The sequence below is a fragment of the Canis lupus genome, chromosome 15 (assembly GCF_003254725.2).
Source record: "Canis lupus dingo isolate Sandy chromosome 15, ASM325472v2, whole genome shotgun sequence".
In the NCBI taxonomy this organism is placed as follows: domain Eukaryota; kingdom Metazoa; phylum Chordata; class Mammalia; order Carnivora; family Canidae; genus Canis; species Canis lupus.
This window is the reverse complement of record NC_064257.1, coordinates 22,787,193-22,795,000: the sequence shown is the minus strand read 5'-3', so window position 1 is coordinate 22,795,000 and position 7,808 is coordinate 22,787,193.

Genomic DNA, 7,808 nt, shown 5'->3' with positions numbered 1-7,808 from the left:
TGAGTAATATTCCATTATATACATAAACCACATCTTCTTTATTCACTCATCTTTCGTTGGACACTGAGGCTCCTTCCACAGTTTGGCTATCGTGGCCATTGCTGCTATAAACATCGGGGTGCAGGTGTCCCGGCGTTTCATTGCATCTGAATCTTTGGGGTAAATCCCCAACAGTGCAATTGCTGGGTCGTAGGGCAGGTATATTTTTAACTCTTTGAGGAACCTCCACACAGTTTTCCAGAGTGGCTGCACCAGTTCACATTCCCACCAACAGTGTAAGAGGGTTCCCTTTTCTCCGCATCCTCTCCAACATTTGTGGTTTCCTGCCTTGTTAATTTTCCCCATTCTCACTGGTGTGGGGTGGTATCTCATTGTGGTTTTGATTTGTATTTCCCTGATGGCAAGTGATGCAGAGCATTTTCTCATATGCATGTTGGCCATGTCTATGTCTTCCTCTGTGAGATTTCTCTTCATGTCTTTTGCCCATTTCATGATTGGATTGTTTGTTTCTTTGGTGTTGAGTTTAATAAGTTCTTTATAGATCTTGGAAACTAGCCCTTTATCTGATATGTCATTTGCAAATATCTTCTCCCATTCTGTAGGTTGTCTTTGAGTTTTGTTGACTGTATCCTTTGCTGTGCAAAAGCTTCTTATCTTGATGAAGTCCCAATAGTTCATTTTTGCTTTTGTTTCTTTTGCCTTCGTGGATGTATCTTGCAAGAAGTTACTATGGCCGAGTTCAAAAAGGGTGTTGCCTGTGTTCTTCTCTAGGATTTTGTAGGATTTTGATATTCCATGCTCATAGATTGGCAGAATTAATATTGTGAAAATGTCAATGTTACCCAGGGCAATATACACGTTTAATGCAATCCCTATCAAAATACCATGGACTTTCTTCAGAGAGTTAGAACAAATTATTTTAAGATTTGTGTGGAATCAGAAAAGACCCCGAATAGCCAGGGGAATTTTAAAAAAGAAAACCATATCTGGGGGCATCACAATGCCAGATTTCAGGTTGTACTACAAAGCTGTGGTCATCAAGACAGTGTGGTACTGGCACAAAAACAGACGCGTAGATCAGTGGAACAGAATAGAGAATCCAGAAGTGGACCCTGAACTTTATGGTCAACTAATATTCGATAAAGGGGGAAAGACTATCCATTGGAAGAAAGACAGTCTCTTCAATAAATGGTGCTGGGAAAATTGGACATCCACATGCAGAAGAATGAAACTAGACCACTCTCTTTCACCATACACAAAGATAAACTCAAAATGGATGAAAGATCTAAATGTGAGACAAGATTCCATGGCTGTAGGCTCAATTAATTTGCTAGAGTGGCTCACAGAACTCAGAAAATCTGTTTCCTCACTAGATGACTGGTTTACTATCAAAGGATTGAACTCAGGAACAGCCACATGGAAGAGATCCAAGGGTGAAGTAGGTGGGAGGAGACATCCACACCCTCTTGGAGTGCACGGCTCTCATCAAATCTCCATGTGTTCAGCACCGATCTGAAAGCTCCCATAACCCCATCCTTTTTGTTTTTAATGGAGGCTTCATTACACAGGCACAGTTAATTAAAGCATTGGCTACTGGTTATTGGTCCAACCTCCAAGCCCTCTCCCTTTCCGGAAGGTGGTGGTGGGACTGAAAATTCCAACCCCCTGATCATATGGTTGGCTCCACTTGCAACCAGCCTCCATTCTTAGAATCTGTCCTTAATCACCTCATTAAGTAACAGAAGACATGTTTACATCCCATCACTTAGGAAATTTCAAGGGAAACAGCAATGATGATCAAATATATATTTTTTATTATAAATCACAGTATCACTGTGATAACTGGCATCCCTTCATTCCTTCCTTATTAGATTGATCTAAAACAGGTCTTATTTCTAGGGGTGCCTGAGTGGTTCAGTCGGTTAAGCATCCAACTCTTGATTTGGACTCAGGTCATGATGTCAGGGTCCTGATATCGATCCCCACCTCTCACTCGGTGCTGGGTGTGGATGTGGAGTGTGCTTAAGATTCTCTCTCTCCCTCTCCCTCTGCCTGCCCCCCCTTTTACCCCCCAACCTGCAAAAAAACCAAAATAAAGCAAACTTCTTATCTCTAGTTTTTCCTCTATTTTAACCTATTTTCTGCTGTCTTCAGATTAATCCTCCCAGAGTTCAGTTCTGATAATGTTACTTTCCATCTCAGTGTCTTCAGTGCTGTTCAGCCTCCCTAATTCCTTACTGTGCCCATGTTTAGTTTACATCGTACATGTTCAGTTCACTGTTTTTCCCTGTAAGACTTTCCTCTGATTTCCTTTCTTCATGAAACCTTTCCTGGTATTCCTAACAAGAGCCTATCCCCCCTTCTCTGTGCTTCTGCGGTACCTAATGCCTCAAATACATGGCTCATTGGATTCTAATTTTTATATTATTATCTGTGAACATCTTAATATCTCTATAAGATTGTAGTCTCCCTGAAGGTAAGTCTCATTTCCTATTGATTTTCATATTACTCACGAGCCAATTGTGATACTTTCCATAATGAGCACTTCACAAATATCTTTTTATGAATACTTGTAGAAGGCATATTATAAAAGTCTGTGCCCTCTCCTTTTTCTAGGTGACACTTGGGACTTACTTCATTGTAAATATTTTTAAATATTTTTGAAACACAAATACAAGTTTTAAGATTAGTCATGTCACTCAAAAAAAAAAAAAAAAACTAACGTATGACTTACAGGATTCCTCTAACCTAGTTCTGCTTCAAATTTGAAGAGTTTTTTTCTGAGTCATCTGTGATATGCACAAGACTCTTTCTTTCCTAATGATTTACTCTTTAGAGTAGCAAGATCTGTCACAGTCCAGGCTGGGGGAAAGTATCTTGTTTTAAGGTTAAAATGGAACAGTGCTAAAAATTAAAGACCAACACAAAAACATTCTTCCTTAAATCTTTTAGATAAATTAGATGTACTATTTCTTGTCTTTCCTTGTTTCCCGACTTCTGTTCTTACAGGTCTTTTTTAAATGTCCTCTTTCAAAGGAGATATTTTACTCTAAATTTTCTCACAAAAATAACACTTTTATAAGCTGACATGTAATCAAAGTGAACCAGATTTCTATCATTATTTAAAGGAAAGCCATTGTTGCTATAGAATTTCTAAGCTTTATTTTGCTGGCATGAGTTACAAGAGAAAGAAAATAAAAGATGGATTAGCAGCATGTTTTTCATCTGTATTTGTTTTTTTAAATGTGATGCCAAAAAGCTTGGTGTTTGAGTTCTGTAGCTAGGATTGGCCTTTTCCACAATGCAAAATTTCCTAACAATTTGTGGTATTATCTTTCTAGCATATTTATTTATACAATATGAAAAGTAGTTACTGCAACAGATCTTTTATGAAATGATTTAATCATCCAAAGTAATCCAAATGAATTTGCTCTGAGTGAAAATGGTATGTTTAATAAAGTGTTACTGGCTACATTTCAGAATCCAAGATTAAAACTCAGATTTATCTGTATTTATTGGTGTGGACTAAAATGCAAATGTCATATTGAGAATCGAGACTAAACAAAAAAGAATCTGCATCTCTGGAATGGGGTGGTTGTGAAATAATTTGAGGTCTGGTCCATCACGTTTATGACTTTTCTGCTAGATTTGTTAACAAGTATGCCAGGAAGGGTGGGAATTTATTTCTAAATGAGATTATCAGTACATTTAACATGTTTAGTGAGTTCAGTATTTACTGAGAAACTTTGATGGAGAAAATGTCTCAGCTGGAGGGACAGGAAAAGCAAGGCAAGGAAACTATGAGGGTCTTCTATCCAGATGGCAAGATCCACTATCTTTATACTCTGAAAAATGAAAGAAAAAAGTTAAAGACCAACATAAAAAATCCCCTCCTTGAATCTTTTAACCTGGATGGATTAGTGGGACTGTCTTGTTTTTCTTTAGAGGAGAGGAGAGAATAAGGGAGCTCTCTGAGCTCATACAGGTGGCCAGTGACCCTGATCAGTCTAAGCATAATACTCTAACCCCTGCTGTTGGTACAGTTCTGGGATGAGACCTAAGATTTCTTCCCCTAGTCATTCACCCTCTATAATCACCTTCCCCTGAGGTTTGGTGGACCTGTGAAAATGAGATTGTCACTACCATGATTATTTACATTATCTAAGACTTTATTGTAGCAGAACAAAAGAGGCATTCTCCTGCTGACTTTGAAGAAGTAAGTTGCCATGATGTGAGAGGGTCAGGTGGTTAGAACATGGGCCTTGCCTCCAGGCGCTGAGGGTGTGCCCCAGCCTACAGCCAGCCAGAAATCCATGATCCCGTCCTACAATCTCATGGAACTTAATTCGACTAACGATGAGAAAGAGCCTGGAAACAGAGGACTCACAGCCTCAGATGAGATCACAGTCCTAACTAACAACTTGATTTCAGCCTGGTGAGATCCTGAGCAGAGAGCCCAGACTCCTGATCCACAGAAATTGTCAGATAATAAATGTTTTGATTCAAGACACTATATTTGTGGTACTTCATTTCACAGCAATAGAAAAGAAACACTCACCCACAGTTAATGCGATTGTAAGCGTGGGCAGTCATTACACAGGAGTTTCTAACTAGAGCTCAGAGATAGATGTCCTGTCCTCTTTGTTGGAAAACATATTGAATGTTGTTTCATTAAAGCCACATGCAGAGTTGCCGTTACCAAAGTTGCCATGTGGAGCACCCAGAATGCAGCAGGAGAGTATGAAATTGGCAGAGCAATGGAAACAGAGAGAAATGCATTTGAGTCCTGGTGCTTCATTAACTCTGGCCCATCTCAAAGTTGGTTATCTCAAATTCTTAAATTCTGTGAAAGATATTCTTTGCAGTGGCACTCATCCCCCCCAGGATTAATAAGTCTCATCATTGGGATTTGACCTCAGACATCCTAGTTCCAGAGGCTATTTTCCTAACCATGAATCACATAAAGAGCTATAGAATATCTTTACCCATTGATTAAATAATTAATCACATCTTATTTGATATAACTTAGAGCAGCTGCAGTTAGATCAAGGAAATGATTATCAGGACAAAAAAGTATAGCTATTCAGGTACTACTTTTAACAGAAGGTCTAAAATATTTATATCCTTTAGAGTTTTTCTAAAGTTAAAAAATCATTTTCTAAATGTTGATTTTAATCTACTGTTCTCAACATTAAATAATTCTCACTTATTTGGTTAAGCATATGTTATCCTAATAGCATAGTCATTTTATTTTCTCAAGACTCCCTTACAAAATTTTGTAGACCTTTTATATACTGTTGGCATTTGCGTCTCAGTTTGTATGGTTGTAAAATATAACAACAAAACCAAACAAAATTCAAAAACTAAAATCGTGTCACAAAACAAAACTGACTTCAGAAGAAAAGCTGTTCTTTATTAGAGATAAAAAAATCTTCCAGAAAAGACAAAGGAGATAGCTTTTATCTCACTCATTTCAAATTCCTTGACTCAGAGTTTGGAGATCTATACATCAGAAGCTGGTCAGTGACCACTTGGTTATGAAACAGTGTCTTTCAAAAGTAGCTAAACTCTCTCTAATTCTATCTTTCTGATCTTTCTGGATCTATTGAGAGATACTAGCTCCCAGGAAACAACAGATTTTAGCAGTACTCGACTGTATTTTATGAGTGGTCATTACAAGACAAACATCATAGATAAAGTATCAAGAAAAATGAACGACAAAAATGGTAGCTGTGAACAAAGAAAAGTATAGTTTTTCATGAATTTTGACAATTTGGGATATCAGAGAAGCATGAAAGGATATAAAGGAATCTGTCACCTTTGTAGCTGAGAAATATTAGCAGATATTCACCAAACTATAGAAAGTAAAACAGAAATCAACTTTATCATCCTGCCCTGTAGTTGGAAATAAGAGAGTAAAATTCTTACCATTCATCAAGTGATAATAGAAGGCAACCAAGGGCAATCCATTTGGTCTAATACGAACAGCAAAAATGACATGAAAATCAGCCAGAAGACCTATGAAAAAGTACTACAAAGTAAAGAGAATATCATCGTGAAAATTGAGGAGAAGAAATTAACTACTGTAAGCACTCTGATGCAGAATTCAGGGGAAGAAATCAGGAAAATTTTTGTTTTTTGTCTAATGTGTGCAAAATACATTATTTCTATAAAACTATGGAAAAAATATTGAGAAGGAAAAACAGTCTGGTATAAATAAAAAATAGCCTGAAGTTAAAAAAAAAATTAGATGAGTTAAAAAGGTAACCTAATAGGAAATAAATACGAGGAAACCAAAAATGAGTTTTCAGATTTACAATCTAGACTGATAGAAATAGAGCAAGTATGAATGACTCTCATGGAAGAAAAACAATATACTATTATGCGGAGCACAAAAGATAATAGATGAAGACAGAAGACAGAAAATGTCATAAGTATGAAAGAAAAACAATGTACACATAATTAATGTTTCTGAATATAAAACCAGATTAGGGGCGCCTGGGTGGCTCAGTGGTTGAGCACCTGCCCTCAGCCCAGGGCATCATCCTGGGGTCCTGGGATCGAGTCCCACATCGGGCTCCCTGCATGGAGCCTGCTGCTCCCTCTGCCTGTCTCTACCTCTCTCTCTCTTTCATGAATAAATAAAATCTTTAAAAATAAGTAAATAAAACCAGATTAAAATGAAAATATCGAATAAAATTTACTAGCAATAGAAGAAACACCTCTTATATTTTTAGAAAAAGATTGTGTGAAGATCAGAAGATCCAAAATAATATCAGTAAATAGAGAATCATACCTATACATATTTTCATGATATTATTGAAGGGAAATTATAATAAGCAATCATTCAAAGAAAAAAAGAAAAGAACTATACCTATAATGGAACCAAATACTGAAATGGAATCCAGACATTCCTTTTGCAGCACAAAATGTCCAAACACAATGAAGTAATGCCTACAGTTCTGAATGCAAACTATGACCTCAAACTTTTCTACTCAGCTTATATATCTCACGTCCTTTCTATGTGTTAAACACTTTAGTAAGTACTTTACATGTATTAATTCCATTAGCCTCACATGAATCCTATGAGAAATTTGAAAACTATGAAGTACAAAATTATGAAGTTTACTTAGAGTCACATGGAAAAAGATGATATTAGGATTTGAACTTATGCCCATTTCATCCAAAAGTCTGAGACCTTAGCTATCATGCTCAGTGTGAGCAAAGCCTCAGGAAATATCCAATCCATATACCTTTCTGGAGAAAAATTACTTGGAGACTTAATCAAGAAACCAAGAAATAGAGCAAACATAAGAATTTAATAATGGAGATAGTAGGATAGCAGTAGGGACTATAGTTCATTTATATGCAGAACGGTTAAACCGGGTAGCAAAACTGAATTTATTTTTATGTGTGTGTTTATTGCATGCATATATAAGTTTTAATAGTATATATAGACAGACAAAATATAGTTTGGGCACAAAATAAATATGACTCAGAAGGTAGAAAACTTAAATTCCATACTCTTTGGTAAACAAAACACAATTAAAAATTTTTTATCCATCTCAAGGTTTCTGTAATCTATTTTCTCATAATAGATAACTTTTTCGATAACATGATAGAATTTTGGCTTTAATCAGAATGTCAGTCTTTCTAGTCAGCAGTTGTTAGTGAAATAGCTCTAAAAAGTCAAGCTTTTTATTTTTCACCCCAAGATACAGCATAAGGGCAAGATTTCAAGTACCACAGCCATTTATAGGATATTATTAGAAAAAAAACATAAAAAAATAAATAAAAACATTATTAGA